This window comes from Trichosurus vulpecula, chromosome 4 (genome assembly GCF_011100635.1).
Source record: "Trichosurus vulpecula isolate mTriVul1 chromosome 4, mTriVul1.pri, whole genome shotgun sequence".
NCBI lineage: Eukaryota > Metazoa > Chordata > Mammalia > Diprotodontia > Phalangeridae > Trichosurus > Trichosurus vulpecula.
In genome coordinates, this window is record NC_050576.1 from 339,045,964 (window position 1) to 339,058,059 (window position 12,096).

Below are 12,096 nucleotides of genomic sequence, written 5' to 3' on the forward strand. Positions count from 1 at the left end.
AAAATAGTTAAGCAAAACCACATCTACTATATATGCAACATTCTTTAATTGAAGTCCTTCACCTTTATACCAAAAGGAGAGAAGCGCATTTCCTTTTCTGTTATCCAAGGGGAAGAATGGTCATTAGCCTAGCCTTCATATATACATATATATATATATATATATATATATATATATATATATATATATATATACACACACACACACATACATACATATATATGTATGTATATATATAATATGCATATAAAGAAAACTGTCAAAAGAACCTTGTGCTACTAAATAATAAAAAGTTTCACAAACCACAAACCAAAATCAGTTTCCTTATGTTAGTCATAATGCATATTGTAACTGTTCCAAAAAGACAGATTTAATTTACCACTTACCAGTGATGTTCATAGAATTACCAAATTTTAACAATAGATGGGACCTCAGTCTTATCCACACACACAGGGCATGGTCTTAATTGATTTATTGATTACTCACCTAAGGAAAACCGCCATTACCCAATAAAGAGTCAATTGCTTGAAGGCTTTCCATTAATTTAATGACAAACATATTTAGAAAAATCATTTCTGCATGACCTTGAAGAAAGACAGAACAAGCTATTAGATTATGCTCCTTGTGGAATTTCATAATGTCAGAGCTCAAAAGTCACTGGGTACCTGACAGCTTAAAAATAAATGGTTTCACAGACTACAGTCGCTAAGGCAGACAGGCTGTTAAAGTGTGGAGGCAGAGCTCACCACAAGAGAAGTCAGATGAATCTCCAGGAGGGTATCAGATGACATTTTGGAGCAGCTAGTGCCTAGCCTTCATTTGCTAATATATGTAAATGATCACAACCAGGGGACCAGCTGTTGTGTGTTGAAATGTGCTGATGAAACTAAATTGAGATTCTAGTGAACACAAATCAAATTGTAAGCAAAATTACTGAAATACACCAGTCCTCCTTTTAAGCCTTGTAGGCCGAACCATGAAAAATGACTAATGTGTAATAATGCACAGACCTGACAGGAATCATAAGCTAGGAAGGAGGTTGCATGTAAAATAACAATAAAGAATATTAAATTGACACCAGACTCTGCTGCAGCAGGCATAGGCAAATGGAACTGCTTCCCATAAGCGGCCTGTACCCACTCCCATTTTAAATGTACCAGAAACAGGAGGAAAAGAACATTTTCCATGTTCAATGTTCCCTTACTACTGGAGTGGAAAGATTGAAACTTGCCTCTGCTACTTATGACCTTCACCAAGTCACTTAACATCTCTGGGTTTCAATTTCCTCACCTATAAAATGAGGGGATTGGTCTAGGTGACCTCTAAGGCCCTTGCTAGCTCTAAATCTTATAATAACCCATAATCTAAGACAGCACTAGCGAAAACAATGTATTTCACTCATTTGTGCCCTCATTGCAATGGAAGCAAGTCACATAATCTCCCTCAGTCTCTTTTGAGGAACTGATGTGATCATCTCCATTTTTGTGATACATGCAACATTCTGCCTTTGCTATTCCCTTACAAATAGCATTCATTTTCCCCACTAGGTCTTATAGCATTGTATCCACTGTACAGTGTGAATAGAAGCAACAGTCCTAAAAAAGGCCAACACAAGAAGTCCATGAAGAAATCTGAATGCATCTATCTTTTCTATTCCCTAAATCTGACTTGTTTTTTTTTATTTTACATTGAACTTATTTTGCAGTTTTTAAAGCTAAAAAACATTTTTAACATTAACCTGGTTAGTAATGCTTCAATTCTGGAATTCCCAGAAATGTACACTCACATTTGACTTCACACTGTCTATTTAGCATCCACCGAACCATATAACTTGCCATTCAATCTCTTTCTGACATTTTGCTACCTGTGTGGCCTTGGGCAAATAAATCACTTAAACTCTCTGGGCCTTGATTTCCTCATCTGTGAAATGAAAGGGTTAACGTAGACTATGAGATCCCTTCCAGTTCTATATCTGTAATACTATGATCCTTTCTACAAAATGCTACCTACATATGTCCTTTCTTCATTGTACCAAAGTCCTTACCTGGTTGCTTCATTCCTATTCAGAGGCTTAGTCCCCTTCCTCTGAAATAAACGTAATCTACAGTCATCTTTGGGTGCATGTCTCTCATTAGATATAAACATACACCTGTGAACTCTTAAGCATTCGCACACAACAGAAAGGTAAACAGAGGCAGAAGGTAAACAATCTCTACCCCCAAGATCACAAATAACAAGCTCCTTCACTATTCATATTGATCTACTTGTCCCTCTTTACCTTTGTTGACCTTTCTAGACTTTGGACTCAGTTCATCCACCTGGATCTACGAAACCTTCCTGATCCTCCCTACCTTCACACAAAGGAACATAGCATTGGCAGGAGAAAAAGTCATAGGTTGCCTTAGATATACACAAAATGGGTAATCAACTATTAACTGTATAACTATCAGTTCTGTGTATATAAAATCAAGACATTGTTTTAATAAGTGTATCTTATTTTATTTAGACATGAAATTTTCTGGATAAATGGAAGAACCCAAAGATAAAAACCAGTTCTCCTGAAGTATAAAAATAAGTCTAATCAAAAACAAAACAGATCTCCTCTATTTTATTTAATAATTTTTTTTTCTAAATAGAGCCAAAGCCCTATCTTATAAGAGGGAAAAACCAGTGTCAAGGTTCTTATAAATTAAATTTCCACAATCCACCACTCTTGAAAATGAGTAGACAATGCATTATGGCCTATGTAAACAGTGCCAACAAATGCCTGGGCTCAGATAAATGGACCTGTCAAAGCTTGCACTATATTGACATAGTCTTTAAGAGGTTAAGGTCATTTTTATATCATGACAAATCTTCAGAGTAAAGGGATTTGGGGGGCGGGGGGCGGGGGGAGTACTATGTAAAAGTCCAAGAGAAAGGCCTCCACCATTTTGAATTTTTTTTCTAACTGAGGCTTTATTAGGTTTCTCAGAGTACAGCATTTTCTTTCAATTCTGATTCCAGGTCATTGAATTTGAAAAGCATTAATTAAGTACCCATTATCTGCCAAATATTATGCTAGTTACTGGAGATACGAAAACAATGATCAAAACAGTTGCTGCCCTAATGGAGTTTACATTCTAATAGAGGAAAGCAGAACTACAAAAGACAAAATATATTCAAAGTAATGGGAGAGTGAGAGGGTTTGAGGTTCAGGAAAGACCTCATGTCAAAGGTAGTACTAGAGCTGTGCTACAGGACTCCAGGGTTGCCTAACTACTTTATCATAGTGTGGAGGTGACCCTGGGTTCTCAAAGTAATGTAGGATAAAAGCTACGGCAGGTTTTGTTCTGATGGAAGGCCTTCAAGTTGGGTTCTGGCAACAGACTGTCTACTTTACAAACTCCAGTACACCTATGTACAGAGGGGCTCCTTATCATTGGCCGTTAATGTGATGAAAGCATTGAAGCAGCAACAAAGTACATAAAAACGTTTAATCTGCATCAAATGAAATTGCTCAAGTATCATAGATAATAAAACTCTTATGCAGAAATGTAATTTCTTTCAAATACTCATTTTTTGAAAAATAAAACCAGCCATGCCATTTTTTCAAACAAAAACCTGTACTATCCTCCTAAAGTTTAGCTGCAACTCCTTTATATCTTAATGTAGGCTCAGTTTTGGAAAAAAAAATGTCAATATTGATGAGATTCCTTTCACCTAGGTTCCCAAAGGGGGTCATACCACCCCCTGGGTTGGCAGGATCCAGGAGGGCAGGAGTAGTCTCTGGTGCAATTGGGGGACATTGAATAAAAATAAGACAGCAGTGGAAGCATAAGAAAAGAAGAAAATTTTGAAAAACCATTCATACATGTTTCATCTGTTGCGTTAACAGGGTTAAGGTAACAGTGACTACATTATTTTCCAAATAAACAACACTTGACCAATCAGTGGTCAAGTCTGCTGACAGGTCTTAACAAGCAAGTATTGGCAGGAAAGGGTGTCATGCATTGTTGGGAAGTCCAGCATGCATAGGCAGGAATAGGTACATGTAATGACTTGTTTACAATATACTATATGGTTACATGGCACAATATTGTATTATCAAAATTTCAATGTAGAAAAAACCCCACAAGTTTATAATAAATTATTAAATTTAAGAGGCATCATTTTTAAAAAATTTATATTTTTTGAATGACACAAATTTAAAGGAAAAAGTTAAAGGGTTAAAGAAAGTAGATTTCCAGGGAGTGCTAAATAATCTTTTTTTTTAAGAAGGGGGGAGGTAGGCCAAATAAGTTTTGGAACCTCTGGCCTAGAGATAATCAGAACTTGTTTATCATCAGGCCAGGACCTTACTTTAAGAGTAACAGCAATTAATCTTTTTAAAATGTAATTATGGGTTCCCTCTGTCTGTACCCTTTCCACTATTCTGCTACTAGTGTTCCAGAAATTGAAGGGCCATTTTGTATTTTGCCAGTTTGTTTCATGGGCTTCCATGGCCAAAGAATTCATTGTTCAACGGATACCTGCTAGGGATGAAGCCTTTCTATGATTAGTGAGGCTGATCCTTGGATAGCAAGTATTGTCTGCTTCCAGGCCTCTATCCCTAGACTATCTGGCTTGGCAGAACCTACCAGAGTATGAACTCTGCCGCCATAGCCTGCGAGGACTTATCATCATCTCTATATCATAATGAGGCATTACAATAGAGATTTTGTGAAGAAAAAACAAATTGTTAACAAAACCAATGGAAATCATATGATTTTCCCAATAAATGCAGAAAAAGCTTTTGACAAAATACAACACTCATTCCTATTACAAAACGATAGAGAGTGTAGAAATAAATGGAGCTTTCCTTAAAATGTTAAGTTATTATCTATCTAAAAACATCAGCAAATACTATCTGTAATGAGGATAGGCTAGAAGCCTTCCCAATAAGATCAGGGGTGAAGCAAGGATGCCCATTATCACCACCATCATTCAACATTGTTCTAGAAATGGTACCTTTGGCAATAAGAGAAGAAAAAGACATTGAAAGAATTAGACTAGGCAATGAGGAAACAAAACTATCACTCTTTGCAGATATGATGGTAGACTTAGAGAATCCTAGAGAATCAATTAAAAGGCCACATAAAATAATTAACAACTTTAGAGAAGTTGCAGGATATAAAATAAACCCACATAAATCATCAGCATTTCTATATTACCAACAAAGCTCAGCAAGAAGAGATAGAAAGAGAAATTTCAATTAAAATGACCATAGACAATATAAAATATTTGGGAGTCTACCTGCCAAGGCAAACCCAGGAACTATATGAACACAATTACAAACCACGTTTCACACAAATAAAGTCAGAGCTAAACAATTGAAAAAATATCAGTTGCTTGTGGGTAGGCCGAGCTGATATAACAAAAATGGCAATTCTACTTAAATTAATTTAATTATTCAGCATCATGCCAATTAACCTACCAAAAATTATTTTATAGAGCTAGAAAAATAATAACAAAATTCATCTGGAAGAACTAAAAATCAAGACTATCAAGGGAATTAATGAAAAAAAGTGCAAAGGAAGGTGGCCTAGCTGTGACAGATCTAAAACTATATTATAAAGCATCAATCATCAAAACTATTTGGTACTGACTAAGGAATAGAGTGGTAGATCAATGAAATAGATTAGGTACACAACACACTATAGTAAATGATTAGAGTAATTTACTATTTGATAAACCCAAAGACTCCAGATTCTGAGGTAAGAACTCACTATCTGACAAAAACTGCTGGAGAAATTGGAAAATAGTATGGCAGAAACTAGGCATAGACCAACATCTCATATATGCTCTACCATTAGTCATACAAATAAATACCTTTCAAGTTAAAAACTGGTTAAGTACCACTAAACTAATATGTTTTGCAGGTGAAAGATGAAATGACTGAGAAAATCAAGGTTCAAGCTTCCCAGCATATCAATTTATTAAGCAATGAATGCCAGTTGCCCAACAAATCAGGACTAGGCCCCTCAGTTTTGGCACTGGACCCCAAATACAGGGGGTGATACATTTTTATGTATTAAAACAATCAAATAAGGCCTATTAATTAAAAGAAAACAATTAACCAGGACATAAAATTAGGCAATCTGATTCCTAATTGTAGGTAAGATTAGGGACTTTCCAAGTTGGGAGGAGGAAAGTAAATAGGTGCAATTCCCTGAAATCAGAAAAAAAAAGTGTCCCACTCTACTCGGGTCAATATTCATTGAAAGGAACATATAAACAATAACTATTGGCCTGCAGGGCCAGTTTTCAATGGGTTGCTTGAGATCTATAATTGTGAGGAAATTCTTTGCATTAATCTTTGGATCTGACTGAGTTTCTGGTCAGCATAACCTAGATCTTTGGGTCAGGGTCTCTAAGCATCAGGTAGAGAGATCCAGTTTCCCAGCCACACAGGGCTAGTTTCAAACAATGCAATAAAGTTTTCTCCCAATTCCCACAATTGAAATAGTCTTCTCACAAAACAGAAATTGGACTAGACTCATAATTGAATAGAAAGGAAACTGAGCAAGGTCCAGAATTTAGTGGTTCACTCAATTCCCACTACCACTTGCTGTTCTAATTCCCTCATATGGAATGCCCTAAAATCAGTGTTGTTCAACTTTATGAAATGATGAAAACAGTTTGTGGTGACTTAGTATTTAATCCTGTCTGCAGTATTAGAGACAAGATCTGAGGGTTCTGAGAGTGACACTAACAAATGTGCTTACTTAGCCAAAGTTCTGATGACTTAGTTAGATGTTCTTTGGGGAAAAAATACTTCATGGTATACTAGAGTTTATGAAAAATGATTCATTGGCAAGGGCCAGTCAATAGGTTCCATTGCCCATAAACTGTTTCATATTATCCAATTAAAAGTAGTTTTTTTTCTCAAGGTGTATTCACACACAATTCTCAATAAGGCATTGGGGTTATTATTGAGATTATTTGGGCAAACTGAGGCCTTTGGCTCAGTGATCTGGAAGTAGCAAGTGAAATGGCTTTCATTTTTTATGGTTAGATCTTAGATCTTGGTGACTAGCACATAGTAGGCAGTTTAATAAATGTTTATTGAATGAATGGATTCCTATTTCCTTGATCTTTTTTTCAGATATACTCCTAGTGGGAGGGGGGAAAGAGTGAATAAATCCCACAGTATTCTGGGTGTCAATCTTTTGGAACAGAAATTCTGTGTTTCCCTTTCTCTAGCCCTCGTTTCTATCTGCTACTTCTGGAGGAAATAATATTTTCAGGCTAACGAGGGATATTTAAATGAGCTTTCCTGTTGTTCATCCTTCATTTTTCAAAGAGGACCAAAGACATCATGGGGTGATGTCTTGACTTGTGCATGAATCGGATTTAAGCGAGGCGGAGTCGCACAAAGTCCTCAGCTTCACTATCTCTTCCAGAGTCATCAAGTCCAGGGGCAAGACAAAAGTCAAGCTGACTGCAATGGCCAGGGATACAGTGAATGATCTTTGATGTTTGACCAGACTCTAAGCACTCCACAGCACTCTCTTCAGCTTCTTCATGGCCATTGGAACAAAATGTTTTCATTTGCCTATTCTGTTGGGGAAAGTCTTTACATGCTTGGGGTAGACAGCCCTCTAACTCATCGACCAGTTGGAAGCCTGTCAGTTACCCTCAACCTGGTTTAGACAGTCTGCTGAGACAGTTTTACTGAGGTATGACTGCTGTGTGTGCTACAGCTTCTTGGAGCCACAGATCAGAGTTGGGTGACAGGAGTTCACCAAAAGTAGGTGAGCAACCCTTGCACAAGAAATGCTAGCTCTCCCTGAATAACCCAAACACCCCTACTGTCCTTTAAGCAGTGAAAGTTTCTTCTCGGTAGATCTATATTAAACTTTGTTTATGCATACAGAGTGAGGCAGACAATTGAAACAAAAGTTTAAATAATTCAAACTAACCATAAAAAAAGAAAGCCCTTTCACCTGCTACTTCCAGATTATTGAGTCAAAGGCCTCGGTTTGCCCAAATAATCCCAATAACAACCTCAATGCCTTATTGAGAATTGTGTGTGAACACACCTTGAGAAAAAAACTACTTTTAATTCGATAGTATGTTGACAATAATATCTAACTTTCCCATGGCATTTTCTAAGAGAATTGAAGATTTTTAAGCATTCTATGATGGAAACTAATGAGGATAAAGTTTCATTGTATTTTTGCTATTCGTGCTTTAAAAGGAACACTCTCAAAGCTGGTGGGCCTAAACTTTGACCTAACAGCTGTGTTTCAGATACTGGCTCATGTATAGAACTTACACTTTGAACAGACTGACCCAAATGGGAAAAATATCACGTGGTTAAGTGTGAGCCTCTGAATAGAGAGATAAACAGTACATTAGCTATTATAAGGTCAAAACCCCTTCAAACAGATCTTTTTTTTAATAAAAAAAAACAGCCTTTGGAGCCTTCATCTAACAAGCCCACAGGTCTCAGCTGCTGGATATGGGAATCATGTACCGTAACTTTTTAGGTAGGTCAAATTCCTTTCCTATGTCTTTTGACAACATTTCTTGAAAAATTTTAGTTAAGATCATCAAAACCACATATCAAGTGATTGTCCCAGTGGAAAGCCTATAACATGGTCATCAGTGAACTTGAATTTTATTGTAAAATGAAAACATTTTTGGACAAAAATTTACATGAGGACTTGAAGCAGCTGCCAACTAACTAATCATAATTCAGAAAAAAAAATCAAACTCATTTTGTCTGATCAAGGCAAGTGATTTTCAAGTCAGATGGAAGAGTAATAATTTTATGAATCCATACTTATAATTTCACAAAATATGGATTTAGAGAAAGCAATCATGAATGATTTTTTTACTTATTAAGTCTATGTAGCACAAAGCAAAGTTGGTAATATTCAATATTTAATTCTCTAAAATTATATATAGTTCATACAATAAACCAAATTCTCCCCTCTGCACAAGAAAAGTAGGTTGACACACACAAAACAAATATGCCTCTAAATACTGCATGAAGTAGGAATTGTTATCCAAATCTGACATACAAAGAAATATATGTGAGAGCTAAACTAAAATTAAGTTCATGAAATGAATTAGGAGGCAAGTACCAAAGTCATGGGTAGTCTAATTCCGGGTTTCTTGACCATAGCATTCTTCTCAAATTGCAGTGGCCCATTCGCTGTGTCCTTTGAATTTTAAAAAGCTGAAGTGGAGCACCTTTTTACCCCTTTTCCCCCATATAAAACTAAAATAGGAGTTAGCTTTGACTTAGTTTCCAGAAAATTAAGAGATGAAAGGTAGAGGATTTGTGACCGATTTTTTAAAATGTGGAATAAAAATTAAAAGAACCATTAATAGTTATTTTTATAATAGAAAGTGGGAGGTGAGATAGGGAATTCTCAAATGAGGAAATTCTCTCCACCAATGCAGATTGGTACTCTATCTGCAACTTAGAGTCTTAAAAAGTTGCATAGAACATGAGAAATTGAGTGATTTGCCCAGGGTTGACACAGCCAACACATGTTAGACTTTCACGCACATCTTCCTGGCTAGCTTTCCACACTATAATTGTAAGAAATGCTTATTCTGTTCCTTCCTCCCACTATTCCAACATTCCTCTCTACAGATTTGGGATAACTACATTTAATCATCACCAATTCTTGCCTCAACTCCCTCATCTAGGAAAATAGGAAGTATCATTTTAATACTTAGAAAATTTACCTAATATAGCAACTGTTGTTGTCCATAGGTTCCATTTTCTGCAATGTACTGATATTGTTATTTTGTTGGGATATATATTTTTTGATGTCCTCCATAGTGCTTCGTGGTGATGTGGAAATGACCCTGTGTCCTCAAAGACTGTGGAGCATGTGGAGCATGAGCCTTGGGAGGTTCCTATGAAGCTAGAAAGGTTTCAGGAAGAAGCCTAGTGATCAATCTATGAATCATTCACAAGTATTTCATTTATTAAAGGCCTACTATGTACAGGACCTAACCATAGCAGAGGGAGGATATTCAACAAGTAGATGCACATAATGCCCTTTTACCTGACATACATATGGAATCTCACCTACATAACCCCTCATCTATGTACATCTGTATCTCATCTAGATATACATGAAGACTGTGATCCCATCACAACAGGCTAAAAAGTGATCATGATTAGCCTAAACCAGGAAATGGAACAGTATTACTGCTGTAATTCTGCTGTCCATCAGCTATAATAGTGGAATGGAAGAAAACAATGAACAAAAAATGTTCCTCCCCCCTGCCTTTCAGCAGCCTTGCTCCATGCACATGTGTCTTTTGTAATCTCTCTTTTATCTATGTATAAGTATAGGCTTGAACAGAAAGAGAATACAAGAGGAAAAAAAGGTGAGGGAAATGAGAATGGGCCATTTTTGCCCTGAAGAGGACATTTTGGGGACTTTTAGATAGGAGGCTTCATGTGCATAAAGGAGAGATAAAAGCCCATTAAATTCCCTGAGAATTTTTCTTACACTATCAATCAAACTAGAATGAAAAGTCCTACAGGTACAGAAGAATTGCAGTTATCAATTTGCATATAATACATATATAATGTGTGCGTGTATGTGTATATATATATATATATATGTACATATCTGTACATGTGTATGAAGGCAACACGACAGTGGATAGCTTTGGAGTCACAAAGACCTGAGTTAAAGTCCTGACTCAATGGTCATGTGACCAGGGGTAAGTTACTTAACCTCACAGTGCCCTGAGCAACTCTCTTTACAGAAGCAGGAGCCATTTGCCTCAGTGGAGGGAGTATCCTCCCTTGGAGTGGACTAATGAAATAGCTATCCATTTATCTGTCTATAGATATAGATACATTTGCATACATACATGTATATATATACATATACACACATACATACATATGTCTGTATCTGTGTATGTATATATACGTACATACATACATACACACCTCACATGTTGCTGGTCCTGGCATGGCCTTGGATAACCCAGGCTCAATTGAACACCACAATAAGGCATCAAAGTGGGACTCCAATGGAGCATTTTCTTTAAAAATTGATTTTTATGTAAGGAAAAAAGTAAAAGGGCTTACAGAAATAAAAAGTATTCACCACTTCAAAATACGAAAATCTAAAACATTATCTACACAAAACTCTATAAACTTGCCTCTCCTCAGTAGTGGTTCAAGAGTTGTTTTTTTTTTCCCATCCCAGTCCCACCATCTTACATGGCTTCCACAAGTCACTCGTCCGTTTAAATGCCAGAAAGCACCCAAAAGTCTTTTTTCCCCTTGGGAGGCATTAAATACTAGAATACTAGATGAAGGGGAAAGTTGGCTCATTCTCTTCAAAGACCAAGGTTTGCTGCTATAATTCTGTAACACAATTAGCTACTTGGCTATACTCCCTAGCAATAGCTTCTTCAATTTCCCCCAATCTGAAAAACACTGATCTAGAATTCCTTCTGAGAGCAATGATCTCAGTAAATAAAGTTCATGCAGTAAAATCCCCCAATATTAAAAAAGGAGCTAACCACCTTCCCTGCCTCCCGTCTTCACCTATGTAAATATCAGTTTTAACTAAGGCATATCTCACTCTTTAGATTTCTCTTTTTCTCTACCAATTTTAATCCACAGTTCTGCTGTCATCACCACCTACATTCCCCATGTTCCTAAAAAGGTACATATGCTACAAAGTACTGAGGTAAAGAAAAACATTCACCAATCAGCATTTTTCCTTCCATTCTGTGCCATGTTGCCTGTGCCTTCTTGGGCACAGACTCATCAAGGGAAGAAATTTAGTCACTTCCTGGCACAGCTGGTCAATTACATAGTGAGAAGTTCATTTGATAGTACCAAACACATCATTATTCCCACAACAACTTGGGAAGTTTTCCCACTATTTAGGAAACCTTTTAACTGAAATCAGACTAGGTTCCAAGTGAATTCATACCCAATAAACAGAAGGAATAATTAAAGTAGTGAATGATTATTTTGCTTTTAGTATTTAATAGAATACATAACAAGTCACATAATCAAGGATTTATTACTCCACAATACGAGGAGAAAAACACTATTGAGGATGTTAGTTA